The sequence below is a fragment of the Lagopus leucura genome, unplaced genomic scaffold (assembly GCF_019238085.1).
Source record: "Lagopus leucura isolate 7727_CA_CO unplaced genomic scaffold, USGS_WTPT01 Super-Scaffold_100019, whole genome shotgun sequence".
NCBI lineage: Eukaryota > Metazoa > Chordata > Aves > Galliformes > Phasianidae > Lagopus > Lagopus leucura.
The window spans coordinates 5,381,391-5,402,255 of record NW_024962273.1 but is presented as its reverse complement, the minus strand read 5'-3'; the positions used below and the strand labels follow the sequence as shown (position 1 = coordinate 5,402,255).

Genomic DNA, 20,865 nt, shown 5'->3' with positions numbered 1-20,865 from the left:
TCGCTCCACTACTTGATTTGTTTTTCATTGCCAGTACACATTGGGATGAATACTTTGGGGATTATTTTAATGCAGAAATATCCAGATTGCTTTATTTGTCTAGATATCAGCACATTTTCCAGTTTATGGATAGCTGTTGTTTTCATTGTTTATTCATTTACCTGGACTGAATTTCATTTGTCATTGGTAGGTCCCATAATCTAGATGTCCTCCCAAATGAGCTATACTGTACACATGGGATTTTTTTCTTTATGCAGTCAGTTGATGTTAGCATTACATGTGGAGACTCAGCTTATAATTAAAGGGCGTATTCTGCTGATGCCAACTACAGTCTTCCTCTGCACAGGTCTATTATTTCAATCTGTCACAATTTGCAACATTTGTGCTTCAGCATTAGCCTCTTCCCAGCCTGTATCTGTGACACACAAGCACTAAAACTCCTTCAGCTAATTTTAGTTCTTACCTCTGACTTCAAAATCCCCTTTGGACTACTATGAAGCACCTTCTAATAATCTAAATATGATTACCTTTACATCTTCCTTAATTACAAGGAAAGCAACAATTTATTTTAATCTCCCCAGCCTCAAGTATTTCACGGACATGTGTGTACACAAAGTTGAGTTTAACTGTACTTTGGTTTTTGATGGCCCGTTACAATAAACAACCCCTAACAGCCGTTCCATTTTCTTCACAAAAGGATGCCCTTAAAATTGAATACTTAAAAAATATTTTTTTCCACTCAAAACTCAGTACATAGAACAGTAAGTCTGAACAATACATCAGCATTTCTAACATCATCTGGAAGTCCTATTAATCACACCTGGAATACTGATTTCTCAGATGAAATATATGGTCTTTACCATCCTTTCATTTAAGCCCTGTCCTGAACCACTGGAAAGGAGAACCTGCTGTGAATTAGAACAGGATGCACCTTGCTTTAAGATCCTGTTATTTTCCAAAAGGGTTTAAGGGAAGAGTCACGCCATCAAAGAAATGCCCAGCAGATCTAGAATATAATTCTGTACTCTTCTCAAGCAAGATTTAAATTACTAAAATCTAGGGAAAAAGCTGCAGTATATAAAGGAAAATAAATAATATTACTATCTAGTAAATAATATTAAAAACTAGTAACACTGTCTGCGGTGGGAATTCTTTCCAACAAGGGCAACTGGCTACTTCTTGCTTCATGCAAACATTTCCAGTTGCCTTCACACTCTTCAAAGGGTACAGTTTAGTAAAAGTCTGGTTATCACAGACTTCTGAACAGATCTTAAAAAAAAAAAAAAAAATAATCTAATTTTATACTGAGCAATCAAACACACTGATAAATAGTAAGGATTTACAGGAGCAAATAACCTCCAAATTTTGGGGGTGTTCCACTACTACTCATGCATTTCTCTACTGTTGGAAGGCAACAATAGTTTGGGTTGTGTCCTCTAATGGCTCTATCTGTGGATTGCTGTTATGCGAATCATTTCACACATGAGGTACTTATGCTCATTTAGCAATGCATCTGGTAGTGCTGTGAGCAGCAATGTTTGCTAAGGCAACTGTGTCCACACAGGGAGAAAGTGATTTCCACATCCCTTGGAACGTTAGAGTGAGTGAATTACACTTTTATCATGAAATAGTGCTACGTAGGGCAGTACTGATGAGGAGAATATAAGACTGGGCTAAATAAATACATGAAATAATAAATGCAAGCCAACTCATGCCAGTAATTCCACAGACCTGAAGCACAACATGTCTACTTAAATCGGATTTAGCTTTCAGGTTCGCAAGCCTCATAAAACATGGAGAATCAGAAAACAAGATACAAGATGGTTTCTGCCATCAGTTTCTGAGCAAAATATGCAGCATGAAAAAGTCCAGGATGCAATATTCAAAATATGCAAATCCAAACAGAAAATGGTAAATAGATCACAGTAAGCAGCACTGCTTATTTTTGACACTTTTTTGAAGTAGCCATTCTCCTTTATGGATTCCCTACCTTCTGTACATTTTTATGCTTTTTGTTACTATTTTCAGTAGTATTTGCAGCTTCTAGGAGCTGAACTTGGAGTAGCCACTGATGCTTCTCAGGTGCAAAACAAACTACATGAAGAATCAGCACCGTATTATCTCCACAAACATGTACTCTTCCTCAGTCATTTTGCAGTTCTCAATCTAGTGGATGTCAGGGTATTTAATACCACCCATTCTTCATGGAGAATAGTCGTCCCATTTGCTGCTGTGAGATTGATAGTGCTGCGTGCTATCAATCCCAAAAGCTCTGATGCAGGCCATGGACCTCAACCAAAAGATTCCTTTCTGTGCTATCAATCTCGCAGCTCTGTACTCTCTCCAAGTCTTAAATCAGGCTGGTTGATATCTTTCCAGTTTCTGTATTCCTGCATCAGCAGTCTAGCTAAACACGGTCATCACTCACTACCTCTGTTTCAGCAGTGGTTACAAACACAATATCACTTTCTGCAGTGTTACACTCTTACTATTGCAATTACTATTTATTTATATTACAGTAGTGCCCACAATGCGATCAGTGCTTTCTAAACCTGAAGAAAGTCACAGACCCCATACCCCAGAATGGATGAACTATACAGGGATTTTTTTTTTTTTTGAAACAGGAGGTCTTTCAATCTCAGACTGTACAGATAAATATCAAGCACATCAGTTTTGTGATGAACAACAGCAATGTTTGGTCTGTTATGGATGCTGCTGTCTCTAATACAGTGAGTTCTGAGGCACCTCAAAGGTTGCTGTATATTGGAGTGGAAAGGCAAAGATTTTTTCCCCCTCCAAGCCGCCTGGACCATAAATGCTCCTTCCCACTCTGACAGAAGCAATACAGGTTATTTTGCCTAATGGCCATTTAGTGGCCTCCTTAGATATTCTTAAAATGCCTTACATGTCATATGCTTCTGGGAGACAGTTTGTGTAAATGTGAACATTTACAAAATTATTAAACTGGACTTGTCACCATCTTTTTACATAGCTCAGGACATTTTTAGACTAACTGCATCGGTAAGGTCTAGTTTTTACAACTGGCATCCAGTAAAAAATATATTTAGAATTTGGAATTTCAGAGGTAGGAGAAATCTTCAGTCAAAGGCTTACAGCTCAGATAAAGAAGAGTGGAAATGCCCCTCGTGTATTCAAGACTTAATATAAGCTGATAATTAAACCCTCTACCATTATTATTGAATTTGGATTTTAAATCCTTAAAATATGGGAACGTCAAGTCACCTTTCCCACTGAGACTATTTAACAATTGAAATTTATGAACCATACCCTTCATTATGACTTCCATTATGTAAGGGGATCTTAATTTTAAGCCCATTCCATTTTTCAGTAGAAGGCTGATGAAGTGGTATGAACCATAGCTTTTACAGAGCCTCCTCCTCAATAATAATTAGATAATGCCCTACCTGAGTATTGGGTCTACACAGTGTCAGCCCTGTGATTCAGTGTGTAAAGTCAAAATGAGCTACTCTACCAATTAGCTAGGTACTCTATTCTCTGTCTTGGTAGTGGATGAAATAAGAGTACAAGGACTAAGCATAAAGCCAAGGAAACTGCCAAAGAAGTACAAGCAGCAGCAAGACAGGATGAAGCTTCAGAGAGGGATGAAGAAATCACTTGCGTTTGAACAAGCTGAAGTGAGGAGCCAGATGTGCACGCTACTGCTCTGGGGTCAGAATTTGTGATAAGATTCAATAAATTAGAGGAGTCCATTTACTATTTTTGTTGCCTATAGTGATTCTCACAGACTGAGGCCCCACCATACTAACATGCAGAACAAAGCAACTCCATTGGAAAGGTTTAGCGCCTGAAAACACAACAGACCCGTGAAAAGAAAAGGGAACAACAGAACAAAAGGGAAAATAATGCAGAAGACAAGTCAGTGAAGAGCTGGAAATGATACAACTCCTAAACAGCAAATCACAGATAGATGTGCTCTGCAATCTTGGGGTTCAGAGTTATTTGAAAATCTGTAAAAGTTTGATCTTGGAAAAAAACCAGATTGTACAAATGGCAAGGCAAAGCATCAGCTTGGTAACACAGAAGAGGAAAAGACCTAAGCAAGACAAGGCTGGTAACAGAATAGGATAAGGAAACAGGACTACTGGCTGATGTAGATGAAAAAAAAATGGTACTGGGCTTCTCTTGAGGATTTGATGAGATCTTAGCTCAATGAGAACATTGCTTCTTTTTACTGGTGGATGAGACATGCAAACTACACAAGGAACAAATTTATCTGTAAAGAAAGAAAAAGATAATTATAGAGGGTCTCTGTAAAATGCAAGGGTTAGGTGGAAAATATAACAAAAAAGAAAAAAAAGCCAACAATTTCCATCTATATAAGTAACTTGGGAAAGGAGGTTTTACATGAGCCTATCAGTTTTGATGAAAACACACACGGACAAAATTAAAATGCAATATTTCAATTGGCCTAAGAAGTTGGGTCAAGTAGCCTAAGACAGAAATGGTTTTAATTATCAACAAAAGGCCATTTATTAGCCTCTAACTTACATTTCTATTTTCTGTAATTAATTAATACAAGGTCCACGATCTGTCAGAGATTGAAGGCATTATCTACTGCAAATGCATAAAAGTCTTTTATATTTTAACAGATTTATTTTCATTCTAGAAACAATCTCTTCTAGTCTCAACTTCAGTCTGTAATGAAAGTATTTAGTGAACTAATTTGCTCTTTCGTCAAAATCATGATTACTTAGTTTTTGTATCAAAAAACAATGTTTCACGCAAAAAGCTCTGATTTAACTTTCTCTGCTTATGGTGAGACTATAAAGACTCTTGTATGAATCTTACAGTAATATCTTTATGGAAGACAGAAATGAGGATATAAAAACCAGAAATACAGTTCACTTAGATTGCAGTTTAGTAGAAGTGCATGACACTTTATCAGTTGTATAAGTCCTTCTAACTAAATTATGTTACAATGATGATGCTATTAATCATATCCACAGTATTCTTCCCATCGTAAGTGATATCTCAAATTTACTCAGTCTCTACTAAAGAAAAATATCACATGTTCATTTATCCTCTATTAAAGAAAAAAAAAAAGGAAGCAAAGTAATTACTACTAACAGTGACAAGAAATTCAAAGCATGAACATATGCCAAAAACAATTGGGAAAAAAACGAACAGTAAATTCTAACAGTAAAACCATTTCATTTTTCAGCAATAAAGCAAACTATAAAGCGATTCTATAAACCTGTTAATGTAATGTAAATCAGAGCCTCTAGAAGCAAGGTCATGCAAAAATTGGAACTTCCTTAAGACAAGAAAGCAATTTAAGGAAAAATACCATGCCGAATGGTATATACTATCCTATCTATTGAATACTGGTAGTCAAAGTGATGGGAGAGAGGATATAAAGCAGCACAGTGGATTTGAATAGAACAGAGCACCTACCAGTATGCAAAGTAAAAGTCTATTTAAGGGAAGGATAATTTAAAGGTTATTTCAACAAAAGCAAATTAACTGCACAGAGTTCAATGTCAACTTCAGCATTCCAGCCCACCCTAAATTCTAAGGTTTGCAGAGAGCAAATAGCCAGTATTTCTTTCTCTGCTGTGGCGTGTGATGCTGGAACACAGAGAGAAGATTCATTTAAAATGAGTTATTAAACACGTTCTGAAAAATATATATATATTTATTGCTGCTTATTGGCTTTATTTTGGAGGGAGGGTAGATCTGCTACAGTGCAAACCTTAACATGACCTTTTAGACCAGAGCTCCCCATAGCTATCAATTAACCTTCATTTATTATAAAACTCACTCTAACTGCAGTGATTCCAATATCCCTGTGTAAAAACCGAAATCACTCAGACACTGCTCCTTTTCTCACAATCACCTTTGAAATGAACCCTTTTCTGACTGATTGGAACTAATTGGATATAAGAAATGTCCATCATCATGTGTCTATATTTTCCATCAATGCAAGGCAGTGTTTTTACATATTGTTGCACACGGTAGCTAAAATTATTTCAGTAAACAACATTTTTGTAAATTTTCCCATATAGCATTACATTAGGCTGAAAGCTTGTCACGTTTTTCAAAGCAAAAGAAATGCCAAGAAGGGCGCACAGAACTTCATCTTCCATGCCTGCAATTGTCAAAGGGAATATAATTTTTGGCTTTTACTCAATTTACCCTGCTGCACACACTCTAGCTTCAGTGCTTGATAACTGCTTCTGTGTATGTGCTGAAATATTTGCATGCTGAAGCTAAATACGTGAAGGAAGAAATGCATCATTAGCATCTGCATGCACATTTCTAAAAATTGGAACAAAACACCCTAAGGAAAGGATCTCATAAATTTACGGTTGAAATGGTTAAAGACCAATGGCTAGAGAGCAACATTTAACCATTTAACAACACACTGTGGCTGTTGTTTGCTTTAGGCTTTTTTTATATGGACTCTGACATGTGCAGGGGTGTATGCATCTTCTGGGTGGAATGTGAATTAGATCCGATATAATGCATACCAGCTCAACGGGGTGCCCCAAAACACCCACCGCCCACCCCATCTATTGCTGCATTTGCCATCTTAAGCAAATTCAATTTCTTTCCTTGTGATAAAATAAGCCGGTTCAAAGTGGATAACATCTCACAATAATGAGTCCCAAAGCTGTAATTTAACACAAACCTAGCAATTCTATTATACAACACATCCAGTTCATTAAAAACAACAAACCAGCTTGTATATGATCTGTATCACCACAAATCAAAGATCAGCAAACTAAGCTGCAGGGAAATGCATGGTCCAGAAGAAAAAAAAAATAATTCTAAGCAATGTAATCACCTCAGAAGACAGCTAATTTAGATTAAATGTTCAGATAAAATTATGTTTGAGTCATTAATACTGAGATAAAAGTAGTTCTTAGCCAGTGAACTTAAAAAGATCGTAACTTTCTCCTATATATAGTATATTCATACTAAATATATGTATATTTAATGTATTATTCAAAGTACTTTTGAGTTTACTCAGCCAAATTGATAGTATCAGCAGTCTGGTTAACAAGTGTTAGTTTATTTACTGAAAATCTGGGTTAAATACAAGAGAAATCCATTGACAAGGTATAACTGGCATATTTTGGACTCATTTCATGAGCTGCTGGGCACCTGGCAATTCCCATTATCATTAATGAGAAGCTTCCAAATCTCTTCAAAATATGAACACTTGGTGCAACGGGACCCCAGCTGAAACACCTATATTTTAGCAACAGAACCACTGCAGTGCCACTAGCTGTGTGGCATCATACCTGCTTCCCTTTGCTTAATTAAAAGAATCTATCAGTTTTAATGATAGTGCATATTTTTTAAAATCCTCTATGCTCAATAAAATGCAAGAGATGTGGCCAACGCACATTGTTCCAAGTGGTCAATTCTAGTTTCAAAGCAGCTTCTCTTAAAGGCATAACCTTCTAATTGCTCTTTCCAAAGTCATTTTAAATGTAATGGACTATTAGAAGGCATTGAAAATAGTGTATATGTTGCTGCAGCAATTTGGTTTACTGCCTTAGCATCCTCTTCCTGAAGTACAATATATTTACTGCAACAGTAACTGAACAACTCCCAAGACAAGGCAGAGGGAGCAGTGTGGCCATGTCTGAGTTCAGATCTAGTATGGTGTTCACATAAGTCATGCTGAGAGAAGAAGGAATACATCTGGAGGTACAAAACAGGGCAGATTAGGAATACCCCATCACCCACCGTCGGGGTCAGTGCCTTAGTACACGTGCCCCTACATCCCAGCACAGAAATCCCTCCAAAGGACAATTGGAGATTGAGATTAAATAACCAAAATCCCACTATACAATCAAAAACTGTTCATTAGACATTTTCTACAGTGAGATGCATGGTACTCCTAAAGCTGAAACCACTAAGCAATAGGGTACTTCAGAGATTTGTTCTCCTGTCATGAAGAAAACCCAAAGAATAGGTTCATAGCCATCTGCACGTGATAAGTGACCCAGAAGTTAGTTAGCATTAAGAGAAAAAATGTTTGACAAAGATGAGACTCAACACACTTTGTAAAGATAATCTGTCTCAGGTTTGGGAGACTTCATGTGATGACTGGCTCTGTGCTGCTTCAGAAGTGACTACAGCACAGGAAGAGATTCATTTTATAAGTACAGCTTCTCATATCTGAGCTTGAACAACGACTTCTAGGTGTTAAAGGTATTATGTTACAAGGTTATCTTGTCTGTATAAAACCTATGGAGGAACAATTATGGTACAGACTAAAGACATGCAGGGAATGGAAATGTTGAGCATTGTTTTCTATGTAAACCTTGGAAAGATTATACAAGAAATGAAAATTCTAACACTGTATTCTGCAGCCATGAAAACCTTGCTCTATTTCAGTGTTTTCAAATGCCTTCATATTCTCTGGAACCCCAGAAGCAAACCAGAAATTTGAGGCTTCCCAAAATACTCTGGGGTCAGGGAACATGTCAGTCCTAGGTCAGTCACCAGTGCTCCAGTAACAAAAATTTGCCTGACAGGCTGACATGATGCCAAGAAGTCAGGAAGCCTGCATGCCTGCCAGTTTGACAGAGAGGATGGACAGGGAGCAGTCTCCGTTACATTTTCAGCTGGGATATTTTAATTTTATGGTAAGTGAATCTTCTGGAAAATAATTGTGATGGCACGATCCCAGACCTCAGTCCTGCTCTTATCCGAAATGCTTCCTTGAGCAGGATGAATAGTGAGCACAATCCTGGAGGCTTGGACCACTCAGGCTGACAAGGACACGTTCTGCAGTTAGAGCCGGGCTTCCATGGATGGGAAAATGTCACACTGTGCTAAAATGAAAGCTACTAGGCATTAAAGATGCACAGACATCTTCTCTTTCAGAGCCAAGTGGGTTGCCAGTGTTGCAACTAAATCGGGTTTCAAAGATGTGGACATTGTTTAACAGCAATCGGCGGCTGCTTTGTGCATACTGTGCCCAAGGCTTCACCTTCACAGTGCGCAGAACTGCTGGCTGCTTTCTGCAATGTTCAGTCTGCAACAAGAGAGCCCGTGGGTGAAACTCTTATTATCACAAATGCGTTTGTAATTCATCAGTTTACTTGGTTTGGACTGGGTACCCAAGCTTGGCACTTTACGTGGAAGTTGAACTACGCCAAAGCAATTACAGATTTCCAAGTAAGCTTCCAGTTGCTGGATAAAGAAAGAGGAGAGTAACTAAAACCTGTTCTAAATAAAATGGATTTCTAGTGCCAAAGACATGGTGACATTGCTTGTCTTCTAAACAGTGATTAAGATGAACTACACAGCAGTGCTCCTAAACACATCATAGAATCACAGAATGGCTCAGGTTGGAAGGGACTTTAAAGATCATCTAGTTCCAACCCTCATTCGTACGGTACATACAAACACTTTCCAGTATACTGCTTTCAAAGGACAGTTTTGCTGGATGTCATATTTGATTTACAGAGAACTTCTCTCTAGCAGTTCTTCAGGTTATCAAGCAGTAAGTCTGCAAGATTTCAACATCATTCTGTCTATCCATTGCTCTAACAAACCCAGAGGAAATCAGTTAATTTTTTAACTACTTATTTCACAAGCCTAACTGTAAATACCTTCCTATCAACTATGAAGCATTTCAGTTAGCAGAGTCTGTATCCTGAGCAACACCAGCCTGTTTTAACACAGACAGGTATTTAATAATATCAATAGTATATACCATACCACTATTATTATCTGTGGCAATCAGGACTTTTACGTTTGCTGCTGTAGCAGAAATGCAAAGTCATGGCTTGAAGCAGTGATTGAGCACCTGGTGGGAAGTCAGGACCAACCCAGGGGAGCTCAGGTGCATGCAATGTACCTGAGTGACTGGAAGGGTCCACCCCTTCCCAGACTTCATTTAAGGGTTGGTGGAGCGAGCAAGCTCTTGTTAGAGATTCCTTCCTGTCTGAAGCCTTCTAAAGGTAAGGAGCACTTTTCCTTCATTTCTATGCCTGTGGCTGTTGCACATGGGTTTGTTCTTGTTTGCTGCAGCCAAAGACTTTGCCACCCTGCTATTATTGCAGTACTTTCCATCCTATTATAGCATTGCAGCTGCTGAAGGGAATGAGAAGATTTTCTCTAGTCTTCCAAACAAACAAACAAACAAAATCTAACAGTGGATTTACACAAATGCCAGTTACACCACTCTGATTAATTTTTGGTTTGTTGGCTTGATTTTTCTGTTGTTGTTTTTTTCCCTCTGGAAAAGAGTAACTCATCTCCTTCCTCAAAGCTTACAAAATTAGATGGTCAGGAAATAGGTAACAGTTTTGGAAATATACAGTTTTCTTCATAGCTGATAGAAAATACAGAAGCACAGCAAGCCTTTAGGTACAGAAAATACCACATACCAATTTCAAAAGAAGTTGACAGCACTGTTCCTCGGTGTAGTAAGTTATGCTGGAAATTAAGTGAGGCATTAACAGTTTTCTGGATTCTATACATTGAGAAGTGATACATGGTATGAAATACTGCCTTTTCAGGTAATGTAGGAGTTCTTGCCTCCAATTCCATACTACAACAGTCACCAATGAAATATAATTGCTGGCAAGAGAGAAATAAAAAATGGAGCTGTGAATTAAGCGTGAAACTGGCAGTAGACAGGCAGGAACCACAGGAAGCAGTCTTTTCACAGGGATTAGCTGGGTTCTCTGCTAATGTACTACAATTAACACAATATACACCAATAACCTGAAATATATGGCAAAGAGAATCCAATCTGTTTGAGTAGGCTACTGCTACTGGCTGTAATTGGAGTAAGACCTGTTTTATTGATACCAGCCTCATATAGTATAACTCAAGTAAGCATTACGTTCCTCATGTTCATTACACTTTCAATTTTCTTTTTCATAACTTCTGTATTTAATTAAGGGGAGGACAACTCCAGCAGTGGCTTAAGATGATAACAGCAAACTATGTCCTTCTTTGCACAGCCCTCCACCCTGGTGAGTGCTATGCCCTACGTGTCCTCATTTAGAAAATGGAAAAGGACTTTTCACATACAAGCACTTTCTTTTCATTTTCTTCCTACAAGTTGCCCTCTTAGAGCTACTTTTCTAGTTTCTGTGTGATCTTCGCCATGACTTGATTCTTAATCTGGCTGAAAAATGGGATGAAACATTTGCTGTTGGGCTCTGTGAGACTCTAGAGTTGCAGGCAGGAGCTGATGTTGCTCACATCAATCCTACAGGTTCTTAATTTAGAGTAGTTTAACTTTTTCTATATAATTTGGAAAGAAGTCTAACTTTTACTTGGAATTTTACATATTAAACCCATTACGATGTACATTTTCTTTCAAAAGTGAAATTCAGTAACAATCACTCTCCTCCTATCTCTCCAATGCAGTAGCAAAGCTGGAGAGAGAGAAGTGACTTGAGAAACAGAAAGCTTCCAGAGTATTTCCTCCTCACAAAATAATGTGATTATATTAATGCAATGTTTCATTAAATGAAAATCAAGCCAACCTAGGCCTGTAAATGTTACTTCACAGGAAATAAACCCTTATTAGCATTCCCTAGCTGCTGCTGCAATTCTTTCAGAGAAGTTTTATTGCTGCAATATATATTCTCCGCCTGCTACTAGATTTCTGTCTTGTTTATGGAATTTAAATGGTGTATTAAACTAAATTCTTCACCCTGCCTCTTTCCAGAAAGAGAGATTCTAGACAGATGAGTTGATGAAAAGAAAACCAAACAGAAATAAAATGCCTTACGCTTTTGAATTAGAATTTGGTAAACAGCCATGTTTGTATCAGATATCAAATTCTCTACTGACCTCTGCTGAAGCTGTCATGGGAGCAGGAGCAGAACAAATGTGGTCAAAGCCATGTGTTATCCTGAGTCCCAGACTCAGAGCTTTTATGCTGCAAAGTGGAAGCACCAGAAACACAGCTCTGCAAACAGCCAGGTACCATCATCACCCCTGACAGCTCATAGGTAGGATGAACCCTGAGCATCCACATAACCTGGGGCAGGGGTTGTAGCCTGCACTCTTCCAACTACTACCCATCCTTACAGCCCTCCAAAGGTAGTAGGATCTCATACAAACTCCATGTATGGATCAGGGGGAACTTATGTTTAGAAGACTAGAAAAAACTAGCTCTGACATGCCTAGTAAGACTACAGCTACTTGAATAAGAATCAATGCTGTAAGGAACATGTTAACCACAACTAGTGCTTAACCCACTGTTTTAGTGAGTATGGTCATGGCTGGACTTGATCTTAGTGGTCTCTTGCAACCTTAGTGATTTCAAGATTCTATAATTCACCAGCTGACTCCTGAAACTGGCATTATCTAAGGGGTGGCCATCCCTTCCTCCTCTCTCTGCCAGCTTCCAGTGCAGGTTTGGCATACTGCTTAACAAAGCTGAAATATCAAGTTTTGGTGTATGGAATAATAAGGGCAGGGCCTAAATCTTCTGCTGCTCTTTCCAATCGAGAACTCCCTCTAGCAAAAAACGGTCCTGAGCACAGACTCAGCAGTGCATGGTTGCATAGTGCAATAGCCACGTCATGTGCGCTTGGTCCATCTGGTCTAAAATATGGTTCTTTTAGTTTACTCCCTCTAAGGAAACAAGTCTGAAAAGCACCTAGTGACTCCTCAGCTGCCACTGGAAGGAAAGAGGTGGGCACTTTTATCAGATAGAGCCTTCTCCAACACCCTGCTTATGAGAAGTGGTGGGGGCAGGGAGTGCCGGCCTTTCCCCAGGGTTTCTCTCCATCTGGTAGACAGTTTATGCAAATAAAGTCATGCTGTGGCCTTCCTCTTGTTCAAATAGGAGAAGACAGCTTCTTTCCCTGTAGCATTTTGGACCCCAGGGCTGAGGTTTAAAGCCAGAATAACTCTACTGAGTTCAGTAGAGTTACACTAAAATTAAAACGGTGCAGTCAGAATCTTTGAATCCTTAACACTCCAGTCCTGCTAGCATTACTTTATTTATTCAGCTTGTCTTCCCAGAAAACATCCAATTTAGATAATAGCTAGTGGGAGAAGCAATCCCCTTTAGGGATCGGCAGTGGTTGTTATAAGATTTCTCAACAACTATTTTCTCAGCAGCAAACAATTGTGCTACCAAAATAGTACTTCTGTAGCATGTACAACTTCCAGAGCTACTTAGGTCTATTAAAGCTAAGGACACAAAATCAACAAAATGTGAACAAAGGATTCATGAAGCAAGATTAAATCATTCATAACAAATGCATAGCTAATTCGGCCTCCTCTCTTGGCTAGATCCTGCTTTTGGCCACAAAAAGGCCAGGAGATGTAGTGCACCAACCTGTTTCATGTCCGAAAGAGGGGCTGAACAAAGTTTTGCATGTGATAATTTACTGCAGGTGAGACAGGGCTGCTCAGCATGTTGAGGCTGCAGCATCATTTGTATGTGGCATAGCTGATGGCACGCAGGTCCTGGCAGCACCTAGACTTCTGCCTATCAATGGAGTCACCTTGCATAGCACAATTAAGTGCCTGAACACCAACATGTGCATTTACAATTAAAGCTTCAATTTCTTCTTTCTGAGGTTTGTTTAGACTACTATTTCTATGAGCCAATACAATTAATGTAACATTGCCATCCTCCAAAGAAAATGTCAGAAAGCCAGAGTGGGATCTTCTGGCTCTTTGTCACTTGTTGGTGGTGAAATGCCCTTCCCAAAGTACTGCTGCAGTGGCAGACCAGCTCTGGTTACTGCCCACGTTTTAGTCCAAGACAGGAGCATTTCAAACACAGGAATAACTCTTCCTTGTTTCGACTCAGCATTTTAACAAGAACCTTAAGTTTGGAACCTGCCAAGTGCAGATAATAAATCTATTTCCCTGCATCTATTAGTTCTGTTTGTTGTGTACTGTATTGATGGCCTTCCCTTTTTAGGATCCTGTTTTAAATCACTGTCAAATACTCCTTAAGAGACTTCATTATATTTTATCTTCTGATTTCACAAACAAAACAATCTCTTACTGACAGCTAATAAAAAATCAACCAGGCTTCACTGTTCATACTAGTGCTGCACATCACAATGTCTGACCCACTTGCACAGGACAGAAGCAGTGATGTGTTGTAATTGACACCAAGGGAAGGGAGTTCCTCTGTGTATTGTAGTCATTCCTATGAAAACCAATGAAAAGAAAAGGTGTCTTCTGTATATTGCTCTCAGAACTCCCTTGTTGTTCAGCTCTTACAGAGCAAAGGAAATTTACCCTTTACAGTTAGTACTTGGTTATTTGTCCTAATTTTAGTGGAGAGATGGCTTTTCTCTAGAAGAAGAAAGTTATTTTCAATTGAAAGTAAATACAATATTGTTCAAAAATACTGTAATGAATATAATAACAATGGCTGAATTTTTCACTTTTTTTTTTTCTTTTCAGAGAGATTAGCCATTTTATGGATGGAGCTCTGTGTATATAATCCCAGTTCTCCAAACTATAAAGGGGATAAAGGTAGCTATACCTGCATTACTCTAATTCAGTTCCTCTAGATTTTCCTGAAGCAGATTGATAAAGAGTGGCTTTAGATCCCTTATGTCTCACCCTACAGCAACTGTCATATGGTTTCCGGGTTGTACCAAAGTTACTCCAGTTTCAAACAGGCTAAGGTGAGGAGCTGAGCACTCTAAAACCTTGTGTCATTTTACTTTTCCCACCTGTAAAATGGAAACAATAGTTCTTTACTGTTTTATACAAATAATACTGGGATGCTGCAGAGATAAGAGACAATCAGCTAATCTTATAATAGGGATAATGATCTTGGTGGAGAATAAGGTATTTTGCTCCAAGGATATTTATGCCTACATAAGCACAAGTGGCAAACAGGAAGATGTGATCCGAGTCTGCAGAATGTTAATTAGATTGCATGAGGGAAACTGTGAGGATAAAATGCAACAACAGCGTACCTACCCTGCTGCCGCAATTAACTTCTCTCTTCAGAAGGCAGGAAAGCATGGCTAGTACTTAGCTGCAGCCTGGAACTACAGTTCAGATGCACAATCTCTAAAATGTTCAAGAAGCAAACTTATACGTTTGGTATGAAAGGAAAAAAATCTGGCAATGATGAGTTCATTTTATCCGAAGAAATATAAGCAAACTAAAAATGGAATAAATATATTCATAAAACTTACAAGAAGAATTCAAAGTATATACAACAGGGCTATCATTTGGAGAAACATAAGCAAGAGGAATATGCCAACGAAAACTTTATGATGTTCAACAAACTGCAAATAATCCTCAGCAGCAAGAGAGGCTGAGGACTGGCACTGCAGAAGAGCGCCTTGGGTATTGGTTAACAGTTGGATCGTGTCCTGAGCAGATTGGTTCAAGTGCAGAGCTGGCCTTGCTCTGAGCTGGAGCAACTCTTAAAACCTGAATTACTCCTGTATTTATTCACGCAATCTCCTTGCCTTGTGCAATCCTACCCATCATTGCTGGAAGAATCCTGGGGCTTCAATGCTGATAATTCAAACTGCTGCAGTGATGGTTTATGCAATATACTGAGTATGTACAATACAGAGAACTTTACGCCTTCAATTGCACACTAACTCATGAATGTCACATCAGTATCTGCAGTATCATGAAGGTAACAACAGTTTTACGAACACCTTTTGAGTCAAAGGGATATCATTAGAAATCTTACCAAAAAAAACCAACTTTACAACTATCTTACCTTGCCTCCTAACATCAAAAGCTCTTCAGACATTAGCCCTTATGCCTGCTTTGGAGAACTTTAAAAAGAACTGCAGGAAATTTGTGTAAATTTTAAAGTTTCCAAATTACTGGAACAGAATTAGTTGAGATCTGACTTTGAGAAATGGCAGTCATGGGGGGGGGAGGGTCACTCTTATGCTCAAGGGCATGAAGATAAGACAGACTATAGGGGAAAAATGACATCTTCCCCTGACTAGTTTCACTGTCTTTTGTTTGGGCCATATACAGCCTCATAGGAGACTAGGGCAGACAAACAGAAGCAGTCTCTGTGCTGCTACTCTGTTTGCAGAGGAAGGAGTTATTTTAATATTTTTCGTAGTGGCAAAGGTTGAGCTAATATAAAGGGAGGGCAGGTATGTCATTAGTCAACAGAGAGAATCTTCTTTCCCTTGCATCTGTGCAAAGTTTATCAAAATATTTGTCACACAAAGGCCAATACTGTCACAGAAGTCACCATTAAGCACTGAACAACTCTGCCTTGTTCAGTTGTAGCATCAGATACATGCAAAAAATCAAATACTATTTGCATGATATCCTTCATTAGCAAAGATTAGTTTCACCTCTTGCACTTCTAAAGTTCTTGGCTCTTATCTCTAATTATGTGCTAGCTTGCCCAGCTGCATGGGGAAATTGCGCTGATAAAATCTTTAGCACTCACTTAAACCTTTAAGAACAGGTTTGATTTAAATTACACAGATATCACTGACTCTTCCACAGGAACTCTGAGATCAGAATTTGCTGTCTATTATTAATAATAAAAGGATTCAGAATAGATCTGTCATGGAACGTGAAGCAGGACCAACTTTGCCTCTTGGGATGTGATCTCTGAGTAAAGAATTTACTCCAGCATAATATCCAAATAAAGGCCTCAGCTGAAACCCACTGAAGTCAATGGAAAGATGCTCCAAGGAGCAGGCTGCAGACCTGGAGCTAGTGTGCTACATACCTCTCTATCTCCCCTACAGTTGTACTCTTCCCAGAGCGCCGCTGCCAAGCAAGAAGGTTGCAGAGGCTCAAAGCTCTAGCCTCACTTGCAAGGTTGCACTTACTTATTCTGAGGGATCCTTGATCGACATAGCCAATTGTACAACCACCAGTAGCACATGCAACTAGTCACAGCTACTTGCAGTAGGGACGTTGAGTGGGCAGAAAGTGAGGACTTCAGATAATACAAACATCGCTTGCATCCTGGGTCACAGCTTCCTCTTGGAGCTGGGATCTTTTGGAGGGCAGTGATCAGCTCTCCTTCACCGTTACTGGCCAAGGCTCTGGTGAAGGAACTGGGGCACTTGGGAAGGATATCAAAATACTTCTCCAAATTCTCTGACCGCCACCTGCTATGCCATCTGCCACTGCTCCCAGTGCCACCTGGGTGAATCACCGCTTGGATGGAGCAGCAGGAACTGCATCCATAGGAAGGGCAAAGCTGACATCCCAGCAGCCCGAAGCCACGGCAACCTCTAGAAGACACAGGCAGAACTGTTCACACTCCAACCAGGAGCATGCAGCCAACATTCTGCAGTCACCAGAGATGAGCGAGAAACATTGGACGCATATTATATATGTGCATAATTTTATAATTTATATGCCAGGTGAGGTGGTATTAGTTCACGTATTTACTTCAATTCTCTAGCTACTGGAAAATTTATTGTCATGTAACTGTTGTAGTTCACCTAACAGCCTGAATTTTGAGAATTTAACAAGAAATACTGCAGACTAAAGTTCTCTGACCTAGTTGGTTTTTCTGGACTTTGTGTTCACTTGCACCAAAGACTTCACTAATTCCAAAGCTATGTCTATGACAGAAGTATGTTATAATAATCACCAAATAAGCTTAGATTACATTTCAAAATTACTCTGATGAAGATACTGTTCAATATTATCTGACATTCATAGACTTATTTCATCTCATAGGGAAATTCCTATGCCTTATGTCCTTTATCTGGACACAATTTGTTTGATTTTGCAGAAGCACAAAATGAAATTATACTGCTTCTAACATCAAAACATGCTTGTTGAGACTAGAAAATGACTGTTTTATTGCTTTGCAGCAGAACAGACAGCCCTTAAATTTACCAGATTTAGTTGTGGCTAGATGCTTGTGCTCTTTGTATGTATACAGCCAATGAAACGGAAGTGCAACATCACTTCAAGATACTGTTTTGATTTACAGAACATACAGCTTGGATGACTCCAGCAATAATGTAACTTGGCTATCTTGTATACTGTCAAGCTGCAGTGACTCTCAGTAAAATACCTTATACTTGTACAGGAGAGAAGAGTCATTGAAGTGGCTCTTTAAAGCTCAAGGAATTCAGGCTCACAGCAGAAATTATCTCCAAGGCCCAAGCCAACTTGTTTCCAGTTGACTCACACAAAATGATAGGCTTTCTACCATATTACGATTTATGGGCTAGTAGAAGAAGAAAAAATATTTTGGCTCCATATGTGCCACGGGATCTGATTTGTAAACAGTAACTGTAAATGTTGAGTGGCTATAAAAGATAAGTCAGTAACACTGGGCTAGTTGCTATGAGCTTTGTGGATGAAAGTTCAAATGTTTTTGAAGAAGAAAAAATCCAGATACCTCAGTAAGAGCCAGACTGCTCTTGACAATATAAAAATATTAATGATTAAAAGAAAGCAATTTACAGTTACCTAAGAGTTACTGTGGCTAGTTGAACAGGGCTCCATTATAATAAAAAGCATACAGAGCCTTTTGGTTTCCTACAGGCCCAACACTTGCAGACCTGCCAGATTAGCAAATGGAAAAGCAGTTCATGATACCTGAAGATGGCAAGAAAGCAAGCAAATGCCATATGGACAAACTGCCAGTTCAAAAGCCTTTGCAAGTTTTGGTGTCCTTTAGAATGTCTGGGTTGAGTGAATTTTCCTCTTGATCAAATACTGTGTCAGACATCTACAAGGTCAAGCCTTGGGAACACTTCTCAAGTTAGAGAGGATGTTTTTGACCTTAATTCATTTCTTTGTTTTAGTGTAACGAGTCCACTGATTACCAGAATTACATCAGACACGCTCTGCTATCACATTTTTTAATACGGTAGCCTCTAGGGAAACTAAACTAGGAAAAGGTAAATAACATCAGAGATGTGATGCAAGGAAAACAGAGGTCTACAAAAGCAGAAGCATGGGGACTTACATAGCTTGATAGCAAAAGCTACTTCTGGGCACCCTTCCAAAAGACAGTATTAATTAGCAAGTACATCTAGGTCCTGATTTCACAGTCCTCTAGTAGTCTTCAGAGTGGCAAGAAACTGCAGCAGCCTTGGCAGCTATTATGAAAGATTCCCATTTCACAAAGAAGGCTGTCTGTCATCCTTCCCAGCTGAAAGGAATAGTGAAGCAAAGGAACTTTCTTCTCCTGTCTTATTTCATTAGTTTTGGCTCACAGAGATCACCCCCACAAGATATCAGCATGCACTGCACAGTGGCTGTATGAACTCTCCAGCCAGTTAAGAGTAATACATATTTTGCAGAGTTCACAGCAGACAGCATTGCATGTATCATGGTTTCTGCATTAATAGTAATTTACTAATAATCTAATAGTAGTTTAGTCTAACTAGTCATTTTCTCTTTTTACCTTATTAGACAGATCAAATACTGTGTATCTTGAAAATACTCTGCTCCATTGTGGGTTCTTTGCAAACATGTCTCTATTTCAGTGGGGTTACAGAGCACATAAAATTTTCATATAACTGAAATGAGCTGTGTAGGGTAAAAGTAAATGCCAGCAGGCATCTAAATATTGTAGCATCTGTTATATTTTACACTCTGTGATCACAAATCTTATAAAGCTTCACTGCATTTTAGCAGGATTCTTCACAAACTATTGAAGATTGATGGCTAGTGTAATTGCCATATCTGATATGCTATCATTTTTAATATACTGAACTTCTCCAACAGCCCCTTTCTTTGTACTATCAACCTATGTCTATATTATGTTCCCATAAAGCACATATTGTACCAATGACCAGTTATATTACTATCAACTCATATTTTTACACATTGTAGTGTTATCTTAATTTTCAGTTCACGTATATGTAAGTACAGAGAACACATGATATTAAGCAGGAAGATAAAACATGACCTTTCCTTTCATAAACAGCTAATTTTACATATTTCAATGGTATTATATTTTTTTTTCTTTTCTTGTTGGTTGTTACCTGTACTTTCAAGATAAGAGTGGGTCAAAGTGAGTAAACCTGATGAAAACAGCCTTCTGAATTTCATAAATATTTTCTCATTAATTTATCCAGCAAGAGCAGCATTACCTATGAACAAGCACATTTCCATCCAGATTGGAAGTTCATAAAGCAAAACACATAAATTGGAAATAGAAGGTGATCAAGAATCCCAACAAAGTACAGTTGCACACATAACGAATACCTATTTAGAAGCACAAACAACTACCTCACACCTTTCCATCCATCCTATTGACTAATGATGTGCATGATTTGAAGAAGAAATCAGTCTTAAGGAGTGAAACTAGCACCCTGATGATCAATCCAGCATAATGCTCACCAAAGAGAAGCAGATAAAGTACATTTCCCTGGCTAATCAATTAGAGCGCTCACTTGTCATTGCCAGCTGGGCCCATTAACTGCACTTCAGGTATGAACAACTGTCTTTGCTTTTATTTCAACATAAATAAGGCATTTCTGCTAGGAGTGAGAGCACAGTGTCAGTCAGAAATTTCTGACTTCATCGCTTGGAGAAAGATTTCCACTTACAACAGCATCTCGTTTGCCATTCTGATGGGAGTTCTGCCTCAAAGATATCAGAAGAACATAGCCTGCCCTTTCATTAGTTGTCTGCAGATGGACTGCATTCCAACTTTGGTAAGTACCTACAGAAGTGTAAGGGAAAAGCTGGCAGTGGGAACCTGCGTGTGAACCCCTCTTGACAGAGAAACACAGCCGGCTAAAGCTGAATTTCCCCTGGCACTAATGATTTCTTAGATTGCAAGAACATGCTCTCAGGGCTCTCCTGAAAGCAAAAATTTCTCTAGATTCTTTCAATTCGCTCATCTGTCTCTTAGAGGGCTTGTAAATGTGAATTGGCACTTATGGGTATAATATATTCAGAGAAAAGATGTCAGTCTTT

The 20,865-nt window shown here is 38.8% G+C and overlaps 1 long non-coding RNA gene across 1 annotated transcript; it reads left to right on the top strand.

Moving 5' to 3' along the window:
- The first annotated feature begins 9,944 nt into the window (after positions 1-9,944).
- Positions 9,945-16,924, top strand: LOC122183672. Its single transcript, XR_006180327.1, has 3 exons — positions 9,945-9,968; positions 10,918-10,991; positions 14,410-16,924. It is a non-coding gene; the product is annotated as an uncharacterized LOC122183672 (long non-coding RNA).
- Positions 16,925-20,865: the final 3,941 nt, after the last annotated feature.